The 12,500-nt window shown below is 62.2% G+C and overlaps 1 non-coding gene across 1 annotated transcript; it reads right to left on the bottom strand.

Annotated features, from left to right (window-relative positions):
- Positions 1-929: 929 nt before the first annotated feature.
- Positions 930-2,744, bottom strand: LOC142791579 (small subunit ribosomal RNA). Its single transcript, XR_012890315.1, has one exon. It is a non-coding gene; the product is annotated as a small subunit ribosomal RNA (ribosomal RNA).
- Positions 2,745-12,500: the final 9,756 nt, after the last annotated feature.

Raw genomic sequence — 12,500 nt, forward strand, 5'->3', positions numbered from 1 at the left:
TTCGGCAAGTCGTTGCGGCACCTTCCCAAAGCGCGCAGACCCGCTAATCGCGACGAGCGCGACGTGGCCGTGCCGCCTTTCCCTCGGCAGCAAGCAAAACGCCTGGCAACGTCGACGCTCCCCTAACCGCGATCTCGCACCGTGTTTCGTGTGGCGAATTCAAAAGCCGGCCGGCGCTGCTGCAACCATTACGGTCGGTACGCATACGCCGCGGAGGGCGGGACGGTCATCGGAGCGTGCGGTTCCTCCATCGAGTACTGCGCACCTCGGCCGTCGCATCGCCGTGCCATGACCGGCCGCGCGTCAACGCGAACCGGTGCCAGCGAGATCCCTCGCCTGCAAGAACCGACCGGCAGCCTCCGTCACCCGAGGACGCGGAGGCGCTTGCCGCGGACGGCGGGACGGTATGCACTGGTGCACAGCGGACCCGTCACATCGCCAGTTCCTTGACCGACCGCCGACGCTTGTGCCGTTCCTCTCGTACTTGGCAGTCGCCGCGCGATTGTCGGGTCTCGTTCTTGCACGCTCGAACGGTCGGGAGGGCACTCGGCTGGCGTTTCGGGAACGCGCAGCCTCGCCTTCTACCGACGTAACCACGACTCGCCGTTCGCGCTCCGCCGCTCCTGTTTACAGTACTAGGCGGTCCCGCAGCGGTCGGGTCGCGCATTTCGAGCGCTTCGAGCCACGGTGCAGTGGCGGGTCGAAAGCCGACCTATGAGTGCGTTGCGCCGTTTGTACCCGCGTCCGCCACCTGGCCGACCGTCCAAGGTCGCGGTGTTGGCGTCCGCTGGGCGCAACAATTTGTCACGGGGTGCCGCTCCACATTCAGGCAGCCCCGTGGGGAAAAGCCGACCCCGCGTCCAAACGGGGTCAGCGGCAGAAAGTGTCGGGCGCAGACGCAGCTGAGGCGCTCACCCTTCACAATCCGTTAATGATCCTTCCGCAGGTTCACCTACGGAAACCTTGTTACGACTTTTACTTCCTCTAAATGATCAAGTTTGGTCATCTTTCCAACAGACCGGCGCAACCGAAAGGCCGCGCCGGACATCGGTCCGAAGACCTCACTAAATCATTCAATCGGTAGTAGCGACGGGCGGTGTGTACAAAGGGCAGGGACGTAATCAACGCGAGCTTATGACTCGCGCTTACTGGGAATTCCTCGTTCAAGGGGAACAATTGCAAGCCCCTATCCCAATCACGAAAGAAGTTCCACGGGTTACCCAGTCTTTTCAGACAGGGATAAAGACACGCTGCTTCCTTCAGTGTAGCGCGCGTGCGGCCCCGGACATCTAAGGGCATCACAGACCTGTTATTGCTCTGTTTCGTGCGGCTAGGAGCCGCTTGTCCCTCTAAGAAGGTTGTAAGGTGCTGGGAACCCCGCACCTATTTAATAGGCTAGAGTCTCGTTCGTTATCGGAATTAACCAGACAAATCGCTCCACCAACTAAGAACGGCCATGCACCACCATCCACCGAATCAAGAAAGAGCTCTCAATCTGTCAATCCTCCCAGTGTCCGGGCCGGGTAAGTTTTCCCGTGTTGAGTCAAATTAAGCCGCAGGCTCCACTCCTGGTGGTGCCCTTCCGTCAATTCCTTTAAGTTTCAGCTTTGCAACCATACTTCCCCCGGAACCCAAATACTTTGGTTTCCCGGAAGCTGCCCGCCGAGTCATTTGAGTAACTCAGGCGGATCGCTGGTTGGCATCGTTTATGGTCAGAACTAGGGCGGTATCTGATCGCCTTCGAACCTCTGACTTTCGTTCTTGATCAATGAAAACATTCTTGGCAAATGCTTTCGCAGTAGTTCGTCTTGCGACGGTCCAAGAATTTCACCTCTAGCGCCGCAATACGAATGCCCCCGTCCGTCCCTCTTAATCATTACCTCGTATTCCAAAAACCAACAGAACAGAAACGAGGTCTTGTTCTATTATTCCATGCAAGTTTATTCAGGCGACTCGCCTGCGTTGAGCACTCTAATTTTTTCAAAGTAAAAGCACCGGCCATCTCGAGGCACACAATGAAGTGCACCAAGAAAGAACCGGCATGATGTTCAGTCCGAGCCGTCGCATCGGGTAGATGCACTACTCGTCTGGAACTGAGATCCAACTACGAGCTTTTTAACCGCAGCAGCTTTAGTATACGCTATTGGAGCTGGAATTACCGCGGCTGCTGGCACCAGACTTGCCCTCCAATTGATCCTCGTTAAAGGATTTAGAGTGTACTCATTTCAATTACGGGGCCTCAAAAGAGTCCCGTATTGTTATTTTTCGTCACTACCTCCCCGTGCCGGGAGTGGGTAATTTGCGCGCCTGCTGCCTTCCTTGGATGTGGTAGCCGTTTCTCAGGCTCCCTCTCCGGAATCGAACCCTGATTCTCCGTTACCCGTAACAACCATGGTAAGCAAGTAACCTACCATCGAAAGTTGATAAGGCAGACACTTGAAAGAAACGTCGCCGGCTCGTGGCCATGCGATCAGCACAAAGTTATCCAGAGTCACCACACAATACGGGCCGAAACCCGATCGATCTTGGTCTAATAAAAGCACCCGTTACCCAAAGGGCTCCAGGCTCACTGCATGTATTAGCTCTAGAATTGCCACAGTTATCCAAGTAGGAAGAAACGATCTAAGGAACCATAACTGATTTAATGAGCCATTCGCGGTTTCGCCTTATTTCGGCATGTACTTAGACATGCATGGCTTAATCTTTGAGACAAGCATATGATTACTGGCAGGATCAACCAGGTAATCGTTCGACTGCGCGTCCGTCCTCGCCTTCGGCGGGCCGGACGCAGTCTGTGTGCGGCGGAGGCCACCTTCAGGCGCCCCAACACGCTTATTTTGCACTCCGAGATGACGGCGTTCGAGCTCGCTACGGCACAACCTTCCCGAAAGACGAGTGGGAGCCGTGCGGCAAGAAGCACGTTCATGCTCGCTCTTTTTCGTTGCATCGACTCGGTCGCGCCGTGCGGGTTGCCCAAGCCCGCTGCACTGTCGGTGGACCGGCCGGAACTAGCAACGGAGCCGAGACTGCAAAGCCGCCAGACGACGGGTCACGCCCGCGTCTTCGGCGCTTTCGCATCTGAATCGCCCGAGGACGACACGGAACACACCTCGATATCGTGGTAAAACGGCACCGTCCGACAACCAGCCCCTAACGCATCAAGCGGATGAGGCTGCAGACGACTGCCGTGGATTCCCCTGGAGCAGACCCGAGGACACGCTTGACGAGGCCGAAGCCCGCCGCATATCAGACACCCGGTCGCTTTCGCGTACGCCGCTCACGAGAACCCCCACATAATAGCAGCGATAAGTACCCAGACCTCCTTGGGCACTAATACGAGCGTACTCGAGAAAATTTCACCGCGGGTGTGCCCCGAAACGTGTGGCACGTTGAGCGTGCCACAAGTCTACGTCGCTCTCAAACCCGCCGAGGTCGTAGAATTTGCGACCCTACTCACGAAATTCCCACCGAGGATACGGCCGCAAACGTACCGCACCTTGGGTAGGCCACGAGTTTGTGCAACACTACGCTGACGGCACAGCACCGAGGTCGTGCGCGCACGCACGGGAAAATTCCGCCGCGGTTTCTGCCGAAAACGTGAGGCACCACGACTCTCCGCAAGTTCGCGTCGACTGCGAAAGACCGAAGTCGTGAACGACGTGTCCGCTACTCGCCGCCGACACGCTGGACACCAAACGTACAACGACTCGACGGCGTCGTAGAGGCCCACGACGCGGTTTTCCTTAACGACGTCTCGGCGTGGCACCGACAGGTTAGAACGGCCGACCAACGTTCCCTGTCCGCCGTTCGGCTCAGTCGAAGGGCTCGGCGACTTCGGCAACGCTGCGAAGCCGCACGGTGACGCACGCCATGTCCCCATTTTTTTTTTTTTTCTTTCTGCGTCTGCCGGGGTGCCCCTATAATAGCAGCGATAAGCACCCAGACCGCCGTGGGTCGCTCGCCCCGGCTGACGTGGTTTTTCGTACTCCTGCGGCGGTCGCCGTCAAGCACGTCCAAATACGCTACTTTCGTGGGCGCATTCACGCTCTTTCGCTTCGCCGGAGTGCCAGCACTCACTCTGCCAAAAACGGCGAACATCCGAGCGGCGGTTCCCACTTTTGCGTCGGCGTCGCAAACCCCGCCCCGGCAGACGAGGTTTGCCGTACTCGTGCGACGGTGGCCGGCGGGCACGTCGAAAGACGCCGATATCGTGCGCGAATTGGCGCACCTTGGCTTCACCGGAGTGCCGCCACTGACTCCTCCAAAAACGGCGAAGATCCGAGCGGCGCTTCCCACTTTCGCATCGGCGTCCCGAACTCCGCCCCGGCTGACGCGGTTTACCGTACTCGTGCGACGGTCGCCGGCGAGCACGTGGAAAGACGCCGATATCGTGCCCGAATCGGCTCCGTTCGGCTTCGCCGGAGTGCCAGCACTGGCTCGGCGAAAGACGACGAACATCCGAGCGACGGTTCTCACTATTGCGTACGCGTCGCAAACCCCGCCCCGGCAGACGCACTTTGCCGTACTCGTGCGACGGTCGCCGGCGAGCACGTAGAAAGACGCCGATATCGTGCCGGAATCGGCCCCGTTTGGCTTCGCCGGAGTGCCAGCACTCACTCGGCCACAAACGGCGAACATCCGAGCGGCGGTTCCCACTTAGCCGTCGGCGTCCCGAACTCCGCCCCGGCAGACGCGGTTGCCGAGCTCGTGCGACTAGCGACCGCGAAGCCGTCTCGCGACGCCGCTTTCGTGCGCGGCTCCCACTGCGACCTGGGTCACCCGAGGTCGACGAGCAAGAAAGAATGTCGAAAAAAAATTTTTTTTTTTTTTGCGTCTGCCGGGGTGCCCCTATAATAGCAGCGATAAGCACCCAGACCGCCATGGGTCGCTCGCCCCGGCTGACGTGGTTTTTCGTTTTCCTGCGGTGGTCGTCGTCAAGCACGTCCAAACACGCCACTTTCGTGGGCGCATTCGCGCTCTTTCGCTTCGCCGGAGTGCCAGCACTCACTCTGCCAAAAACGGCGAACATCCTAGTGGCGGTTCCCACTTTTGCGTCGGCGTCGCCAACCCCGCCCCGGCATACGCGGTTTGCCGTACTCGTGCGGCGGTGGCCGGCGGGCACGTCGAAAGACACCGATATCGTGCGCGAGTCGATGCTTCTTGGTCTCGCAGGAGGGCCGCCACTCACTCCTGCAAAAACGGCGAAGATCCGAGCGGCGCTTCCCACTTTTTCGTCGGCATCGCAAACCTCGCCCCGGCAGACGCGCTTTGCCGTACTCGTGCGACGGTCGCCGGCGAGCACGTCGAAATACGCCGATATCGTGCCCGAATCGGCCCCGTTTCGCTTCGCCGGAGTGCCAGCACTCACTCGGCCAAAAACGGCGAACATCCGAGCAGCGGTACCCACTTAGCCGTCGGCATCCCGAACTCCGCGCCGGCTGACGCGGTTGCCGAGCTCGTGCGACTAGCGACCGCGAACGCGTCTCGCGACGCCGCTTTCGTGCGCGGCTCCCATTGCGACCTGGGTTACCCGAGCTCGACCAGCAAAAAAGAAGGTCGAAAAAAAATTTTTTTTTTCTGCGTCTGCCGGGGTGCCCCTATAATAGCAGCGATAAGCACCCAGACCGCCGTGGGTCGCTCGCCCCGGCTGACGTGGTTTTTCGTACTCCTGCAGCGGTCGCCGTCAAGCACGTCCAAATACGCCACTTTCGTGGGCGCTTTCGCGCTCTTTCGCGTCGCCGGTGTGCCAGCACTCACTCTGCCAAAAACGGCGAACATCCTAGTGGCGGTTCCCACTTTTGCGTCGGCGTCGCCAACCCCGCCCCGGCATACGCGGTTTGCCGTACTCGTGCGGCGGTGGCCGGCGGGCACGTCGAAAGACACCGATATCGTGCGCGAGTCGATGCTTCTTGGTCTCGCAGGAGGGCCGCCACTCACTCCTGCAAAAACGGCGAAGATCCGAGCGGCGCTTCCCACTTTTTCGTCGGCATCGCAAACCTCGCCCCGGCAGACGCGCTTTGCCGTACTCGTGCGACGGTCGCCGGCGAGCACGTCGAAATACGCCGATATCGTGCCCGAATCGGCCCCGTTTCGCTTCGCCGGAGTGCCAGCACTCACTCGGCCAAAAACGGCGAACATCCGAGCAGCGGTACCCACTTAGCCGTCGGCATCCCGAACTCCGCGCCGGCTGACGCGGTTGCCGAGCTCGTGCGACTAGCGACCGCGAACGCGTCTCGCGACGCCGCTTTCGTGCGCGGCTCCCATTGCGACCTGGGTTACCCGAGCTCGACCAGCAAAAAAGAAGGTCGAAAAAAAATTTTTTTTTTCTGCGTCTGCCGGGGTGCCCCTATAATAGCAGCGATAAGCACCCAGACCGCCGTGGGTCGCTCGCCCCGGCTGACGTGGTTTTTCGTACTCCTGCAGCGGTCGCCGTCAAGCACGTCCAAATACGCCACTTTCGTGGGCGCTTTCGCGCTCTTTCGCGTCGCCGGTGTGCCAGCACTCACTCTGCCAAAAACGGCCAACATCCGAGCGGCGGTTCCCACTTTTGCGTCGGCGTCGTAAACCCCGCCCCGGCAGACGCGGTTTGCCCTACTCGTTCGACGGTCGCCGGCGAGCGCGTCGAAAGACGCCGATATCGTGCGCTAATTGGCGCTCCTTGGCTTCTCCGGAGTGCCGCCACTCACTCCTCCAAAAACGGCGAAGATCCGAGCGGCGTTCTCCACTTTCGCATCGGCGTCCCGAACTCCGCCCGGGCTGACGCGGTTTACCGTACTCGTGCGACGGTCGCCGCCGGGCACGTCGAAAGACGCCGATATCGTGCCGTAATCGGCCCCGTTTGGCTTCGCCCGAGTGCCAGCACTCACTCGGCCAAAAACGGCGAACATCCGAGCAGCGTTTCCCACTTTCGCATCGGCGTCCCGAAGCCCGCCCCGGCAGACGCGGTTTGCCCTACTCGAGCGACGGTCGCCGGCGATCACGTCGAAAGGCGCCGAATTCGTGCACGAATCGATGCTTCTTGGTCTCGCAGGAGGGCCGCCACTCACTCCTGCAAAAACGGCGAAGATCCGAGTTGCGCTTCCCACTTTTTCGTCGGCGTCCCGAACTACGCCCCGGCTGACGCGGTTTACCGTACTCGTGCGACGGTCGCCGGCGGGCACTTCAAAATACGCCGATTTCGTGGGCGCATTCACGCTGTTTCGCTTCCCCGGAGTGCCAACACTCACTCTGCCGAAAGCGGCGATCATCCGAGCGGCGGTTCCCACTTTTGCGTCGGCTTCGCAAACGGCGCCCCGGCAGACGCGCTCGTGCGACGTACTCGTGCGACGGTCGCCGGCGAGCACGTCGAAAGACGCCGATATCGTGCTCGAATCGACCCCGTTTCGCTTCGCCGGAGTGCTGCCAGTCACGGCGCAGAAAACGGCGAACAAGTGTTTTTTTTTTTTTTTCCTAGAATTTGTGTTATAGAAGGCACATTTGATATCGGACGATAATTTTCAACTTTATCACGCGCACCGATTTTCGTGTAGAGGTTTGCAAGTTTATGGGAATTTCTCCACTTGGAATAATGCGATTTAGTAGTACTACGAGAACTTCATGGATGTACTCAAGGGTACGGGGCAAGTCAGTTACGTCAACACCTGCAGATTTTTTACACTTCAAACTGAAAATTGTTGGTTGTGAGTCCTCGTGTGATATTAAAGGCCGATTCGCTAACACATAGAACAAAGAAAGAAAGGAAGAAAAAACGCCCGCGCTCGCTCAAGAAACCTGGGTTCGCAACAAGTGGCAACAACAAGCAACCGAGCGAGTGCGCCAAAACCCGTGGCGGCCGAACAAACGCGAAGTCCCAACCGCGTCAGCCGGGGCGGCACGGGACAGGAAAAATCACTTCAGCCGGGGCGGCGGGGCACCGAATAAACCTCGTCACCTCGTCGCAGGATAAAAGAGGAAACAAAAAGTCTAAACAGCGTCTGCTGGAGCGAATGCGTAATAAAACAACAACAACAACAAAAAAAAAACACCCGCGCTCAAGAAGTCTGCAATCCTCACAAAAGGCGACTGTGACCGAGCAGCGTCAGCCGGGGCCGTGCGGAAACGGAAAAACCGCGACTACCGGGGCGTCGAGGCACCGAAAAATCCACTTCAGCCGCGGCGAAAAAAAAAAACAAAAAGAAAGACGGAGGGGGGGGGGGAACCACGTCTGCCGGGGCGAAGGAAAAAAAAAACGCGTCTGCCGAGCGAGCCCGGGTGCGGCACCACCGGGAAAACTGTGGCAAACAGACATGGCGATCGAGTGAGTGGGCCGCCAGCCAGGCTCAGCCAAAAAGTGCAAAGTCCGAACTGCGTCAGCCGGGGCGGCAAAAACCGCGTCAGCCGGGGCGGCGCAAAAAACCGCGTCTGCCGGGGCGGCACGAAACCGCGTCAGCCGGGGCGGGGCGAAAACTGCGTCAGCCGGGGCGAAAAGAAAAAAAAAAACGCGTCTGCCGGGGCAAGCCCGGGTGCGGCACCACCGGGAAAACTGTGGCAAACAGACATGGCGATCGAGTGAGTGGGCCGCCAGCCAGGCACAGCCGAAAAGTGCAAAGTCCGAACCGTGTCAGCCGGGGCGACGCAAAAACCGCGTCAGCCGGGGCGGCGCGAAAACCGCGTCAGCCGGGGCGGCACGAAACCGCGTCAGCCGGGGCGGCGCGAAAACTGCGTCAGCCGGGGCGGCGCGAAAACCTCGTCAGCCGGGGCGAGCGAAAAGGGGGGGGGGGGGGAACCACGTCTGCCGGGGCGAAAGAAAAAAAAAACGCGTCTGCCGGGGCGAGCCCGGGTGCGGCACCACCGGGAAGACTGTGGCAAACAGACATGGCGATCGAGTGAGTGGGCCGCCAGCCAGGCTCAGCCCAAAAAGTGCCAAGTCCGAACTGCGTCAGCCGGGGCGGCAAAAACCGCGTCAGCCGGGGCGGCGCGAAAACCGCGTCTGCCGGGGCGGCGCGAAAACTGCGTCAGCCGGGGCGAGCCCGGGTGCGGCACCACCGGGAAAACTGTGGCTAACAGACATGGCGATCGAGTGAGTGGGCCACCAGCCAGGCTCAGCCAAAAAGTGCCAAGTCCGAACTGCGTCAGCCGGGGCGGCAAAAACCGCGTCAGCCGGGGCGGCGCAAAAAAACCGCGTCTGCCGGGGCGGCACGAAACCGCGTCAGCCGGGGCGGCGCGAAAACTGCGTCAGCCGGGGCGAAAGAAAAAAAAAAACGCGTCTGCCGGGGCGAGCCCGGGTGCGGCACCACCGGGAAAACTGTGGCAAACAGACATGGCGATCGAGTGAGTGGGCCGCCAGCCAGGCACAGCCGAAAAGTGCTAAGTCCGAACTGCGTCTGCCGGGGCGGCACGAAACCGCGTCAGCCGGGGCGGCGCGAAAACCGCGTCTGCCGGGGCGGCACGAAACCGCGTCAGCCAGGGCGGCGCGAAAACTGCGTCAGCCGGGGCGAGCCCGGGTGCGGCACCACCGGGAAAACTGTGGCAAACAGACATGGCGATCGAGTCAGTGGGCCGCCAGCCAGGCACAGCCGAAAAGTGCTAAGTCCGAACTGCGTCTGCCGGGGCGGCACGAAACCGCGTCAGCCGGGGCGGCGCGAAAACCGCGTCTGCCGGGGCGGCACGAAACCGCGTCAGCCGGGGCGGCGCGAAAACTGCGTCAGCCGGGGCGAGCCCGGGTGCGGCACCACCGGGAAAACTGTGGCAAACAGACATGGCGATCGAGTGAGTGGGCCGCCAGCCAGGCACAGCCGAAAAGTGCTAAGTCCGAACTGCGTCAGCCGGGGCGGCAAAAACCGCGTCAGCCGGGGCGGCGCAAAAAACCGCGTCTGCCGGGGCGGCACGAAACCGCGTCAGCCGGGGCGGCGCGAAAACTGCGTCAGCCGGGGCGAAAGAAAAAAAAAACGCGTCTGCCGGGGCGAGCCCGGGTGCGGCACCACCGGGAAAACTGTGGCAAACAGACATGGCGATCGAGTGAGTGGGCCGCCAGCCAGGCACAGCCGAAAAGTGCCAAGTCCGAACTGCGTCTGCCGGGGCGGCACGAAACCGCGTCAGCCGGGGCGGCGCGAAAACCGCGTCTGCCGGGGCGGCACGAAACCGCGTCAGCCGGGGCGGCGCGAAAACTGCGTCAGCCGGGGCGAGCCCGGGTGCGGCACCACCGGGAAAACTGTGGCAAACAGACATGGCGATCGAGTGAGTGGGCCGCCAGCCAGGCACAGCCGAAAAGTGCTAAGTCCGAACTGCGTCTGCCGGGGCGGCACGAAACCGCGTCAGCCGGGGCGGCGCGAAAACCGCGTCTGCCGGGGCGGCACGAAACCGCGTCAGCCGGGGCGGCGCGAAAACTGCGTCAGCCGGGGCGAGCCCGGGTGCGGCACCACCGGGAAAACTGTGGCAAACAGACATGGCGATCGAGTGAGTGGGCCGCCAGCCAGGCACAGCCGAAAAGTGCTAAGTCCGAACTGCGTCTGCCGGGGCGGCACGAAACCGCGTCAGCCGGGGCGGCGCGAAAACCGCGTCTGCCGGGGCGGCACGAAACCGCGTCAGCCGGGGCGGCGCGAAAACTGCGTCAGCCGGGGCGAGCCCGGGTGCGGCACCACCGGGAAAACTGTGGCAAACAGACATGGCGATCGAGTGAGTGGGCCGCCAGCCAGGCACAGCCGAAAAGTGCTAAGTCCGAACTGCGTCTGCCGGGGCGGCACGAAACCGCGTCAGCCGGGGCGGCGCGAAAACCGCGTCTGCCGGGGCGGCACGAAACCGCGTCAGCCGGGGCGGCGCGAAAACTGCGTCAGCCGGGGCGAGCCCGGGTGCGGCACCACCGGGAAAACTGTGGCAAACAGACATGGCGATCGAGTGAGTGGGCCGCCAGCCAGGCACAGCCGAAAAGTGCAAAGTCCGAACCGTGTCAGCCGGGGCGACGCAAAAACCGCGTCAGCCGGGGCGGCACGAAACCGCGTCAGCCGGGGCGGCGCGAAAACCTCGTCAGCCGGGGCGAGCGAAAAGGGGGGGGGGGGAACCACGTCTGCCGGGGCGAAAGAAAAAAAAAACGCGTCTGCCGGGGCGAGCCCGGGTGCGGCACCACCGGGAAGACTGTGGCAAACAGACATGGCGATCGAGTGAGTGGGCCGCCAGCCAGGCTCAGCCCAAAAAGTGCCAAGTCCGAACTGCGTCAGCCGGGGCGGCAAAAACCGCGTCAGCCGGGGCGGCGCGAAAACCGCGTCTGCCGGGGCGGCGCGAAAACTGCGTCAGCCGGGGCGAGCCCGGGTGCGGCACCACCGGGAAAACTGTGGCTAACAGACATGGCGATCGAGTGAGTGGGCCACCAGCCAGGCTCAGCCAAAAAGTGCCAAGTCCGAACTGCGTCAGCCGGGGCGGCAAAAACCGCGTCAGCCGGGGCGGCGCAAAAAAACCGCGTCTGCCGGGGCGGCACGAAACCGCGTCAGCCGGGGCGGCGCGAAAACTGCGTCAGCCGGGGCGAAAGAAAAAAAAAACGCGTCTGCCGGGGCGAGCCCGGGTGCGGCACCACCGGGAAAACTGTGGCAAACAGACATGGCGATCGAGTGAGTGGGCCGCCAGCCAGGCACAGCCGAAAAGTGCTAAGTCCGAACTGCGTCTGCCGGGGCGGCACGAAACCGCGTCAGCCGGGGCGGCGCGAAAACCGCGTCTGCCGGGGCGGCACGAAACCGCGTCAGCCGGGGCGGCGCGAAAACTGCGTCAGCCGGGGCGAGCCCGGGTGCGGCACCACCGGGAAAACTGTGGCAAACAGACATGGCGATCGAGTGAGTGGGCCGCCAGCCAGGCACAGCCGAAAAGTGCTAAGTCCGAACTGCGTCTGCCGGGGCGGCACGAAACCGCGTCAGCCGGGGCGGCGCGAAAACCGCGTCTGCCGGGGCGGCACGAAACCGCGTCAGCCGGGGCGGCGCGAAAACTGCGTCAGCCGGGGCGAGCCCGGGTGCGGCACCACCGGGAAAACTGTGGCAAACAGACATGGCGATCGAGTGAGTGGGCCGCCAGCCAGGCACAGCCGAAAAGTGCTAAGTCCGAACTGCGTCTGCCGGGGCGGCACGAAACCGCGTCAGCCGGGGCGGCGCGAAAACCGCGTCTGCCGGGGCGGCACGAAACCGCGTCAGCCGGGGCGGCGCGAAAACTGCGTCAGCCGGGGCGAGCCCGGGTGCGGCACCACCGGGAAAACTGTGGCAAACAGACATGGCGATCGAGTGAGTGGGCCGCCAGCCAGGCACAGCCGAAAAGTGCTAAGTCCGAACTGCGTCAGCCGGGGCGGCAAAAACCGCGTCAGCCGGGGCGGCGCAAAAAACCGCGTCTGCCGGGGCGGCACGAAACCGCGTCAGCCGGGGCGGCGCGAAAACTGCGTCAGCCGGGGCGAAAGAAAAAAAAAAACGCGTCTGCCGGGGCGAGCCCGGGTGCGGCACCACCGGGAAAACTGTGGCAAACAGACATGGCGATCGAGTGAGTGGGCCGCC

Source organism: Rhipicephalus microplus, unplaced genomic scaffold (assembly GCF_043290135.1).
Source record: "Rhipicephalus microplus isolate Deutch F79 unplaced genomic scaffold, USDA_Rmic scaffold_175, whole genome shotgun sequence".
NCBI lineage: Eukaryota > Metazoa > Arthropoda > Arachnida > Ixodida > Ixodidae > Rhipicephalus > Rhipicephalus microplus.